This window comes from Puma concolor, chromosome A3, assembly GCF_028749965.1.
Source record: "Puma concolor isolate L17-30 chromosome A3, mPumCon1.1.hap2, whole genome shotgun sequence".
NCBI lineage: Eukaryota > Metazoa > Chordata > Mammalia > Carnivora > Felidae > Puma > Puma concolor.
The window spans coordinates 72,372,169-72,385,511 of NC_141669.1; the positions used below are offsets into that span (position 1 = coordinate 72,372,169).

Here is a 13,343-nt window from a genome sequence, read left to right on the forward strand (position 1 = left end):
GAACATTTTTGCTGAGGATTTATAGAAGCAGTTGTGGAAAGGCTTTTTAATTGACTCTTGTATACTGTTTCCCTTTCTTCCTTACCTACTTTCTCCTCTCAACTTACTTTTATTCTTTTTTTTCCCCCTCTGGTAGAATTTTATTTGTTCCTTTCTGTAAAATCTTGGCCATTATTGATGCCTTTAGTGTCTGAGATTTTTGTCCTAAGAACAGTTTTTGCTGCTGGCCTTTCAAGAAAATACAGCATTTTCCGTAAGAGGCACTTTTATGTATAAAATTTTCTCCATTTCATCATACTCATGAGATCTATTTCTAAGTTTCTATAATATGTACCACATGACCCTGTTGTGCTCTTTAAGTTGCCCTCCAAATGAACCCCCCTTGAGTTGTCTACCTTGCCTGAGTAGCGAGTTGCTCTAGATCTTTGTCAAGTTAGTCTATTGACTAATGGTATCACCATTCTGCTTGTGTGATTGGGGAACTCAACTGACCTCAAACCCTCATTTGGTCACATATCCCTGAGCACCCCTCTCTTCTTTTCTTTAATTCAATGTTCTGACACTTGGCACTTGGCTAACCTCAGGGACCTGGTGAATTTCCAGACTTCACCTTCCCCATTTTTGTTCACCTTACTGTTTACTGAGTCCAAGTTCCAATACCATGGAAATGCTCAATAGGTATTTATCATCAATGATGAAAGCATGCTACTCTTTCTGCTTCAGGAAATCCATGGCCTGGTCACTGCAAAGTGTGTTTTTCCTAGGTTATTCTACTGCTTTGCTAAGAGGGCATCCTGGGGTATGTTTTAATGTTATGGTCCAGAATATACATTACACCCGGGCTCTGATGACATGAAATAAAATTTGGGGACAAAATCCACAGGAAATGAGAGCTAGTTTGAACCTAGATACTGTTTGTTTGTTTGTGGTTCTTTTTCTTTTTTGTTTTTGAACTAAGTTTCTTGTCCTCTTGCCTTAAATATAGCAATGAAGAAAGTTGTGAGTACCTAGTTTTATGAATAAGAATATAATTACTTTAAACTGGTTTGATGCCTCTTCTCAAGAGTGCCATGCTGTATCCCAATAATTCTATGTATTTACCTTACGGAAATTTTTGCCAGTGTGCAGAAGGAAACATGTTCAAGAATGTTCATAGCAGGGGAGGGCAGAAAAATGGCAGTGCCCATAAGGCAGACTCTGTTAAGGGGTGGGAAATGACTGGTAGCAGTTTGACGGGCTCTGGGCTGGGAGACTGGATTCTCTTGGCCTTACTGTTGTGGCCTCATCTTGGAGCAGTGGGTCTCTGTAGCACCTGTTGCACATGTTGTGCCTACAGCAGCTGCCGGTGGCCTCCAGTTGGCCTCTAAGCCACAGAAAGAGATGGTGGTCTCTATTACAAAAGATCAAGATGGAGAGAGTTTGTATTCAGACCATGAGCCTTGTACTTTGGATGAAGCCTAGTGACTGGCAAAGAAGAAAGCTGACTTCCATGATGAAGAGGAACAGAATATACTGCTGGTGTAGGATTTGGAAGATATATGGGAGCAGAAAGTTATACCCTTCAAACCTGGAGCTCACATTCCAGAAGCTGATAAAAAGAATGACCAAATCTCACTGCACCAAAAAATAGACAGGAACCTTGTTCTGCTGGTCAAAGAGAAGCTTGGAGATCAGGATGTTTGGATACTCCTACAGGAAGAGTGGCAACCCAGGGAGACCTTCTGAGGAACAGCTGAGTGAATACTGGCCACACTCTCAGAAAAGGACATGGAAGCCAAGTTCCTGGCAATTGTACCCTGTGGCCACTACAAGTTCAAGTTCCCTCAGGCCATGCAGACAAAGTAGGCTCAGGGCCAAATTATTATTTTTTTTTTAATTTTTTTTTTTTTAACGTTTATTTGTTTTTGAGACAGAGAGAGACAGAGCATGAACAGGGAAGGGGCAGAGAGAGACGGAGACACAGAATCTGAAACAGGTTCCAGGCTCTGGGCTGTCAGCACAGAGCCCGACGCGGGGCTCAAACCCACGGACTGTGAGATCATGACCTGAGCTGAAGTCAGACGCTTAACCGACTGAGCCACCCAGGCGCCCCAGGGCCAAATTATTCTTAATCAAAGCAATGCTGTTAATTATTCCCACACCAGGAAGAAGCGCCATCATGTTAGATCCCTAAGGAGGAGCTGGGTGACTATTTGAAACTGAAATACCTGGCCCAGGTTAGGAAGTTGTTCTTGGGCCTCTGATGGACTGCGGCGCCTGACAGCAATACTTTGACAGTTCTACAACTGGGGCCTCAAGGACATTATGTGGTTGCCCCATCTTTGCAGGGAACAGCATACAGCAAACTAAATTGAGAGAAATAAGTGAATTGATTCTTGGTGAAAAAGTGTTCATAGTATTAGAGGTAATGACAAAGAACTGAAAATAGCTCAAATATTTCTACGCCAAAAAATCCATAAATAAACTGTATTTTTATACAGCGCAATATTATATAGTGAAAAATTAATGAACTACATATACATACATTTACATGGATGGAACCAGAAGTAATTTCAGTAAAGAAGTGAGTTTTAGAAAACTATATAATAAGTAAAATAAGTAAAATACTCTTTAGGCAATTAAGTATATTTTTCCCTAGTGACTTAACCAGAAAAATGAGATTTCCTGCAATTAAGAGGAAGAAGAGATGGAATTAAAGTCAATATTTTATTCTATAAGACTCTGTCACAATGAATTGTTCTTCCCTCCCAAACCTGGAAAACCAACAGTGTCAATTCTTCTTGTGGGAAACCTGAAAAACAACTGTCCACCAAGAAGAGAACACTGGAGAACCATATGGCTAATCATGACCGGGTGACTTCTCTTGGCAGTTTTTTCCTCTAGCCTCGAGCTGAAAAATTCCCTGAATTTGGGACACAATACGGGGACAAAGAATGATCTCCAAAAATAGGAAGTTTAAGGAGGAAAAGTATACTTAAAATATACAGGAAAAAGAAAAATGCAAACCCCATCTCTGCTAAAACATTTTTAAAAAAGCACCAATAATCAAAGCAATGTAAAACAAAAGTAGTTAACAAGTGGATAAAATTGGCAAAAACTAAATTAGACTGTACATTTTAACACTGTGTATTCACCTACACTAACAGAGAACTAAACTGATACAAGGCTTTAGGAGACATGAGTTTGTAGCAATGATTTTTAAAAACATTTATTTTCTGTGACTGGTAATTCTAATTTCAAAAGTAAATGTAATTCCAAGGTTTTTATTATTATTAGTGATGTGAAAGATTAGGAAAAGTATGATTGTCTGACAATTATAAATAGTGAAAAGGTTATGGTTGTGTATCCAGATGTTGAAATATTATGCATTATCTTTTAAAATTGCTAAAAAATATTTCAAGGCTTGAAAACGTGTTCCTAATATAATTAGAAACTGCTACTATAAACAAGAAATTGAACTATAATCTTCATATGATGTCAACTATATAAATATATATGAACATATTCATGAAACAGGTTTTCCTTCAGGCAGTCACATTATTGCTGAGATTCATCTAATTTATAATTTCAAGGTTTTCCAATTTATCTAAAGTGAACAGTTCTTTAAAAAAAACTTAAATAATAAGAAAGCAATAAACTTTTTAAAATGATGTATTGCAGGCCTTAGAGGATTTTCCTTTCAACTTGTTCAGCTAAGCCTTCAGTGTGTCAGAAAGAGCACAGGCCAAGCATCAGGAGATCTAATTTTGCCACTAACTAACAAGCTTTGTTAGAAAATCTCTTTGAGCCGATTTCTTTGTCTTTAAAGTGTCCAGCCTATCTCAGAGGGTTTTTATGAGGATCAAATGGCATAATGTATTTGTAATCTCTTTAAAAGTATAAAGTACTCTACTAATGCTGGTAAGACAAAACACTCTTCCCAAAAAGGGATGGGAAACTCCTAGGTAATGTTTCTCCCAACACTTGTCAGAAGATCACAAATGGTGCTATTTGAAAGGGTACAGATGTGATTCACCTACCTTGTCTTGAATGAAATGAACTTCAGTCATTCAAATGGACAAAGTGGACAAAGAATCCAGGGGCAGAAATATAAAATTTAATTCTCCAGAGTCAAACTAAGTTCTGTCACTTGACTTAGTATTTTAGGATGGTAGCAAGGTGGAAAAGTCTAATATGTCTCTAACCCAAGTGGAAATAGGACATATAAAGGATAACAGAGGAGCAGGAAAATACTATGAACACCTTACCTGGGCCATCCTTACTTGAGGAAATAAACACTTCAACGTTCTTAACTTAGTCTTGATGGTTTTATGGCACCTTAAAATAATGATATAGTTGGAATATCATGGGCAGAGTAGGAAAAGGGATAGGGTTCTGGGGAAACCTGAGAAAGCAAGGGAAGTTAAAGATATATCTAATATGAACTTGTAGATAAATTTGACTTCCATTTACAGGTGATGGAAGGAAGATTTAATCTTTAAAAATTTTTTTTAACGTTTATTCATTTTTTGATAGACACAGAGTGTGAGTGGGGGAGGGGCAGAGAGAGAGGGAGACACAGAAACCGAGCAGGCTCCAGGCTCCGAACTGACAGCACAGAGCCTGACTCCAGGCTCGCACTCACGGACTGTGAGATCATGACCTGAGCCGAAGTCGGACGCCCAACCAACTGAGCCACCCAGGTGCCCCAAGGAAGATTTAATCTTAAACCTCCAAGCTAATAATTCAAAGTCTCCATTCTGTCAGTCTGTGTCACAGTTGAAAGCCAGGTGATTAATACAAGAATTGGGTGTGCTAATTATTATGGAGAGTACAGAAACTAATTCTCGGACAGCCTGGAAGTCTTACTCCCCAAAGAAGAAAGCGCTAAAATCATAAGTCAGAGTCACTGTGATACCCAATAATGTCATGGTTTAAAACTGATGTTTTTCATAATTAGGGACATGTTCATTTCATTAGATAATGTGGAAGACATTATGGAAAAATCATGTTTATTATAAAAACCAGCACAATGTAAGGTTACACTTTTGCTAGTGACTTAGAAGGTGAGTGAAATTCCTTACCCTACCTCTAAAACTGTGTTGTGTTGCTAAAGTTGTGTCATGTTTTCTTTTGAGTAGAAGGGATAAGATGATGTTTCTCATCTCCATCACATTCATCACCTAGCAAAATTGAGACAGAAATTCAGATTCCATATGTAGAATATAGACTCATTTTGTATAAAAGCAGAAATACTAGAAAGATATTTTTAGCATCTTATATTCCTGAGAGGTATTTTAAGTATATTAAGTGTACCTCTGAGTATTCAAAAACCACAGACGACACATATATATCAAAGTGCATAGTTATTCTGGTATGAAGGAAAACATGAACACCTAGGAAGTTAATATAATCAAGGTGAGTTGGAACAGTATAAAGAAAAAAAATTACATGAATATGAAACCCTGATTTCACTGAAGATTAGTTTCATGAATTCATTTTTTAAAAATTGGATATTTTACTAGACTTGGTGGCACTTTACATACTGGAAATATTGAAATCAGTAACGTTTTCAGATTAAATGAAGAAATCATGCACTGATGATTCAGAAATAAAATAAGCTACATATTATTGAAAATGACAAGAGAGGGGGGCACGTGAGTAGCTCAGTGGGTTGAGACTCGGACTTTGGCTCAGGCCATTATCTCACAGTTCATGAATTCGAGCCCCACATCACATCTCTGCTGTCAGCACAGAGCCCACTTTGGATCCTCTGTGACTCTCTCTCCCTACGCCTCCCCTGTGATCACTCTCTCTCAAAAATAAATAAACATTAAAAAATTAAAAAAAAACAATGAGATTTCTCCATCTCCTCTAGTGCAGATAGTTCTAAGCCAAATTAAGGAATGGAATCAAATACTTAATAATAGGTCTAGTCTGGAATCAAACAAAATCCTAAGAAGAAAAGAAACCAAAGGATTTGAAACTTTTGTATATTAATTTGTGAAAAAAAAGTTATTACTAAGAGGGACTTGTGAAATTTTTAAATTTCATATTGTTGTGAAAAAGAGAAGTATGTGTCTAAAAATAGAAGTCCTAAGCTGTGGCATTGGCTCTGCCTTTTGGCAGCTGGCTGGCTGGCCAAATCTACTCTCTGAGCCCCAATTCCCTCACTATGAAATGGGCAGCAAATAATACTTCCCTGACAACTTTAAAGGGTTTTTATAAGTATCAAATACATCAAATGAAATAATCAGTTTCAAATACATTAAGCTGCAATGGGTTCTACAGAAGTAAAGTAGCACTGAGGAAATAGATTGACTTAACAATAGATAAACTTTTTAAGTACATTTTAAAATTATTTGTGAATTAAGTTTTGTAGAGATAATGCAATTTTAAATTTTAGAAGGATATGCTATTTAAAGCCATCTTAATGGAAATCAGCTTGTGAAATTAAAAAGTATATTTTCATATACTCAATTCCTTTAAAGTTGGCATATTTATACGTCTAGTCTATGCAGCATTCTGTACCATAGTAGAATTACAAATTAATACTCTGGAGAATGTTACCTTAAAAAATGAGAACTTTTATACTTAGTTTTTTTTTTGTTGTTTTTTTAATTTTTGAGTACAGTTGACACACAATATTACTAATATTAGTTTCAGGTGTGCAACATAGTTGATGCTCACTGGTGGTGTAGTGGTGAAGATTCAGTGCTCTGAATCAGTTGCTCATACTTTGTTCAAGAAGGTCAAAATTACTCATTTGATTTGGATCTTAGCAGTTTTTGTAAACAATAAGCTGATGAACGTTTTAGGGTATTCCAGAGGGACAAAGTAAAAGATACTTGGAAATGCCAACTTAGAACCTTTTAGCCCATGTTAAAATTCTTTTGTTGGCTGATAATTATTTTGGGAAGCTTATAGTGTGTACGCGATGTTGCTCTTATGGCCTTTTGGGTTCAAAGAAGTCTGTATTTAATAAATATTAATTTTAATAATCTTAGAGGTTAAATTATTGGTGTGAACTTCTTTAACCCCATAACAGCCCATTTCATTCTTCTAAAGAGAGTTTGTTGTGTACCTGGATGGTTTTCTCTTCTATATTTTGCTTTAAAAAATTTTTTTAAATGTTTATTGTTGAGACAGAGAGAGTGCAAATGGGGGACGGGCAGAGAGAGAGGAAGACACAGAATCTGAAGCAGGCTCCAGGCCCTGAGCTGTCAGCACAGAGCCCAACACGGGACTCGAAAACACGAACCGCAAGATCATGACCTGAGCTGAAGTCAGATGCTTAACCAACTAAGCCACCCTGGTGCCTCATCTATATTTTGTTATTAATGAAAAATGTAATAGTAGGAAAACTTGTTACAGTTTCTAATACATAAATAAGAAATGTGGAATTCAGCTTTTTTTTCTCATGACATTCTTTGTGTATGTGCTCACACCTGGTGAGCTTCTGGAAGATCATTCACTGAGGTTGCTCTCTGCTGCCAGTCTCTAAGCTTAGCTCTTAGATTCCTCATACATTTCTTAGCTGCTGGTTGAGTTAGGATGACATAAATAAATTTTTGTGTAAATTATTTGGTAGACAAGATATGTTCTAATGTGCATGATACATCCCACGTGAAAAATAAATGCTTACACATAGCTAAAATCTGTCTGAATACACATCCACCCCCACAATCAAAATAAAATAGAAATGCTCAGGAAATACAACTTGTGCTGTGATTTTAAAACTGAAAAATTACATACAACACTATTTATTTTCACACAGTTTGGATGACCTAGCAAAAATTACTGAAAGCTGTGTGTCAGGTATTTTTTTGCTTGATTTCTATATAAGTTGTTCTGGGCTTGGATGACTTACAAAAGTAAAAACTTTCACATTTCCTGCAAACAAAATTATATGACCCCCTTAGAAATATTTTTGACGTCTATGTATTTCTTCCTTCTGACTGATTGATGTTTGTACTCAAGGTAACAATCAGTAGTCTAAAAGTCAATCTTACTGTGTCTTTGGGGCACATTTTCATTGAGGAAGAGGAGAGAAAACGAAACAAATACCAAAGCAGCTGTAATGTGGGTATAAAGACACTAAAGAAAATAAAATGAGTAACATTTCATGCCAGACTTTCTCGTGCTTGGTTCTCAATGAATGTCAAACTGCAATAATGTGAAGAAAATTGTCAACTACTGGAGACTGATAGAACTAAAGAGAAACCGTGCTGGAGGAAAATTAAATGTGTACAAAAGCTGACCAAGAAGCATAGGTAGAAAGAGTAAAATAAAAAGATGAAAAGAGGAGTGATGAAAATGTGACGTGCCAAAGGTGCTTAGGTGAGGAAAGTTTGAAAACAGATGTGGTAAGTGATTATTCAGTCTATTTGGTGTTTATTTGTTTAAAGGGTAGATTTTGAAGTATAAGAAGGAAGAACGATGAGAACTACTTTCACTCTCTTACTTTTTAATATATAAAATTTTTTTCATGTATATGTGCAAGCACACATATATACATATATGTAGATGTATTTTTGATTTTTCCTTTAAATTTTTTTTTTCAACGTGTATTTATTTTTGGGACAGAGAGAGACAGAGCATGAACGGGGGAGGGGCAGAGAGAGAGGGAGACACAGAATCGGAAACAGGCTCCAGGCTCTGAGCCATCAGCCCAGAGCCTGACGCGGGGCTCGAACTCACGGACCGCGAGATCGTGACCTGGCTGAAGTCGGACGCTTAACCGACTGCGCCACCCAGGCGCCCCTTGATTTTTCCTTTAAAGAGCAAGCAAAATACAAAAATTTGCCCTGCACATCTGAACTGTTAGCATCTGGCACATACAAAATGAATGTTCCACTAAGTACTTCTTCTATAAGGCTCCACTGATTTGAATGAACTAGCCAATTGGAGTTTGTCTCCTCTTCTCTCTGGTACATTGATTTCAGCCTGGACATATTGATCCCAGACTTTCTAGGTGGTTCACAAACAGCTCAGGTTAAATTAACTTGAGGACAGTGTTTGAAAATGCAGAATTACTCTCACTTTTTCATGCTTGTTATTAAGCATTGTTTCCAGAAGATCAATCTTTTAATTACATTGAATCTCCCTACTGGTGGCTCTCAGTAACAAGTAGTATATTGTGCAATGATTGGAAAAATAAAGAGGGGAAAAAATGCTTTATAGCACATTGCCTTTCCAAAAGTAACGCCTCCAGGCTACTGAATACAGTCTGGTCTTCACCAGTATATATAAGATTGTGGTCCTCTCATTATCAGTATACCAAAAGTTCACCTTCATGAGTTCACACTTGATAGAACTTATAATAACTATCTGCTAATATTTAGCATGTGTTGTGTAGTGGGAGTTGTCTTTAAGCATGTTAAATATTATCTACCATGAGGTTGGCTCTGTTGACCTTCCTGATTTTAGAAGTAAGGAAACTAAGGCTCAGTGATACTCAGTAATTTGCCTATGACCTTATAACAATAAGTGGCAGAGCTATGTTAAATTTAGTTCTGTCTACCCTCCAAGGTAATGATATTAATTCTGATGCTATTCTTTTTTATGTAAAATATTTTTCTTTGAATAGCTTAATGCATTGCCATATTTTTTATTCTTTGTGTTGAGTCGTTATTTCTGGTATGTAGTAAGTGCAGGAATCATAGCACTTTGCAGATGGGAAAGCAGAAACAAAGAACATTCAAGTGGCTTGAATAATATACATAAGAGAGGAACAGAATTAAATATATCTATTCTCATTCTGAATGTCATTTTGTTTAAGAGATGCATTTAAAATGCTACAAATTCTTTGCAAATCCACACTTGTCAGATGGAGTCTAGTCCCCCTCTTCTTTGAACTGGTTGACTTGACCAATATGATATAGTGAAAGTAATGTTTTTGTACTTCTTTTTTTTTTTAATTTATTTTAATGTTTATTTTTGAGAGAGAGAGCATGAACGAGGTAGAGGCAAGAGAGAGAGGGAGACACAGAATTCAAAACAGGCTGTAGACTCTGAGCTGTCAGCACAGAGGCCCACATGGGGCTTGAACCCACAAACTGTGAGATGATGACCTGAGCCAAAGTCATATGCTTAACCAAATGAGCCACCCAGCCATCCCAATGTTTTTGTACTTCTCAGGCTTTGGGTTTTTCTGTTTGTTTTATTTTTTGGTTGTTTTTTTGTTTTTCTTTTTGTTTTGTTTTTTACTTCCAAGGCTTTGTATAAATCCCAGCACCTTCTGCCCTGACTCACCCCAATCACTCTGGGGAAAGCCAGCTGCCCTGGAGGAAGCTACTCTGAGATAGACATTCTGTGAAGAAGCGCAGGCTAGCCATATGGGGAGGCCACAAGGGTCAGAAAAAATAGCCCTGGCTAGATCCAGCTATTGTAGTCATCTAATCCCAGACACCAGACAAGCAAATGAAGAGGCAGTTGTGGACCTACGAGTCCAGCAGCTACAGTGTGGAAGATAATCTAAGAACCCACCCAAAGGCCAAAGCAAAGTATCTCAGGAGAGCTATCCCAGACATATCCAGTTATTTGAGCCATTCTATTTAGGCCCTAGCAGGACCAGGAGAGTATACAGTGGACAGTTGTTCCACAGAATTCTGGAATGTAATGGTGTTCTGCTATCTCACAAGTTTAATCTATCTGCTCCATTGACGAGGTGTTCTATTGTGGGCCTTAAAGGTTTAGCTCTTGAGCTATAATAGTAGCCACAGATTTCCCAGGAGGCATTATCCTGAGACACTTAGGGCTATGTCCTCAACCAGATTTGAAAATCAATTACAGGCTTTCAGTCCCCTGTGAAAGTAAATAAGGGGTACGGATTCTTCTCATCAGACTCTTTTTTTTATGATTCAGGCTTTTCAAAATGTGGGGACCTTAAAAAATAGTAAGAATCAAGTGAGATGACAGACTTAGGTGTATTTTGAGAGGAGACATATGAATGCATGAATATGGAGTTCTGATGATGGAATGTGCATATTATACACTATCATATCTAACAGGAATTTTTAATGCTTTAGGTGTTAATAGTGTGCTTTGAGGTACATTTTCTCTGCATAAACCTGATCCCACTCCCTTTGAATCTTACTGCCATTTTTCAGGACTCATTTATGTTATTCAGATACTATGGTGGTGAGGGATACACATTGATCCAAGAGAATCTGGGAGGTAACCCTCTCTTTAATGGAAAGTGTGAGCCAATATTGTAGGCAGGCTTGATTTCATACTTCTAAGCATCTGTCATCAAAACGTAGACTTAGGATATCACCCACAGGCTAATATCCAGTCACAGGAGCTACAGAATATATTTATCTCTTGTACATTTAATTCCTAACCTTTGAAATGTCTGAGAGCTACATTTTTCTCAGATTGGAGAAAGGGCTAAAGAGTAGCTCCGTGCTATACAAAACGAAAGAAAGATGTGCTGCCTTTTCACCTGTGTTATCTCTTTATGCTGATTCTAGTTCCACTCAAATAAGCTGGGATGAAATAGCAAGTTATAAAAAGGATTTCTGTCACTGGAAACAGAAAAGTAGACAATGCAGAATTTTTGAGGACATTCCCTTGGAGATTCTGACCTATATGGAGTCAAACTTTAGCTTTTCTTTTTGAGGAGTTGGTGCAGCAACTTTTGGTGTATTTCTATTACCTGATGATTATCCTCCCAAAATGTCTGGTACTTATTTATCAAAAATCTGCCTGGCTTAGGTGAAGGGTGAGCAGTACTTGTAGGATTTCAAAATACTGAATCTACATCAGGCTTCTGAAAAGATTTTGACACGGACCATGTGCCACTGTACCTAAAACCTTATAGATTGGCTAACATCTCAAAATTTCACGATGTACTGGAATGAACTGACATGGGATCGAAGGATTCACAGATGTATCAAGCACTGAGAGTAGGAAATACTGTAACTTAAGTAGAGTGGTGGGAGAAAAATGCTTCTTTGCCAAACATTAGCTTTATCCAGAGCATTTCAGTCAAAAGTTGAACTCTCACTGGCCTCTCCCAAAACTCTTTCTCTAGCCCACAAGTTAGGAATAAAACTTAAGAATACTAGGACAAAAGAGCGCCATAAGGAATCTTCTGACCGACTGGTTCTTCAAGTACAGTCTATTGTTGATCTCAAAGAGAGAAACATGTGTCCATGGGCACGAGCTGGTCTAAAATACAAGTCACTCATGTTTATTTAAAATTTTATCTCAGCTTCAATTTGAACATACATTCAAGAGCTCCAAAATAAACATAGACAATACAGACACAATTACCGAAGTAGGAGATAATATTTTGAAGGTTTTTTTTAATGTGTGATAAAAGAAATATTAACAGGTAGAATAATTGGTCACTGGAGTCTGATTTGAAAATGACTAGATTATCTCTAAGAAGTACTATAATTAAATTGTCTGATTAAAAGCTGATCTAATTCCCTTGTCCTGAGAGCAGCGACCAAAATCTCTAACATAATGTACAACACCTTGCAAGGTCTCAGACCTGTCCATATCTCCAGTCTCCATTTATATCACTACCTTTCTCTCTCTGCACGTGTACCCTCTAGCCTTCTTTTAGTCCTTATAATGGTCTATTCATTCTCCTATTCATTATCACAGCCAGTTTCACATTGTTTCAGCCGCAGTAAAAATTAAACTAACCATATTTCACTACCCCCCTACAATATTGTCCCGATGTTTTGCTTCTTCCCTTTCCTGTCACCTTCCATCCTACCATTTATATTAAAATATAAGAGCAAGACAAACACTGTATTAAGAAGTATAATTCATAATATTCTAGATTAAGTGAAATCAGCATTATGTGGAAATCGCAGTCTTCAGTGCAGCCCATAAAAAGATGTTAATACTGTATTCCATGACTACTGTAGCCACTTTATGAGGGATCTATCCAAGAAATACAAAGACTGAACCCAGAAAATGTAGCAATGTCTTTTCTCTATATGTTAGAGTACAGAATGAGTTGCTAGACTACAGAATGAGTTATTTCAAACTGCAAAAAGTATTTTGCATGGCAAGGAAACACAGTAGTACAGATGATACAGAGTATAGATATAATTCCCAGTATTTAGTCTGTCAATCAGTTAGCTGGTCATAAAGTAGAGGCAAATCTCTGTGTGATATACATACTAATTTCAATCTGGCAACTCTTGCTGTTCTGGAAGATAATTTTAAGTCATACAGCAATGAATGTGTATATGGGTAGGTTCCTATGAGAAACTAACAGAATTTCATTGATGGGAGTGCTATAAAATTTATAAATAAATTTAAGTGAGGTATTTTCAGGAGTAAGTAAATAATGTAGCTAGTGGCAATGGATATAGCAAAACATGTAAACATGGGGTATG

At 37.1% G+C, this 13,343-nt stretch overlaps 1 pseudogene; it reads left to right on the forward strand.

The window, feature by feature from the left end:
* Nucleotides 1-1,173: 1,173 nt before the first annotated feature.
* LOC112869463 (large ribosomal subunit protein mL46 pseudogene) lies at nucleotides 1,174-1,845 on the forward strand (annotated as a pseudogene).
* The last annotated feature ends 11,498 nt before the right edge of the window (nucleotides 1,846-13,343 follow it).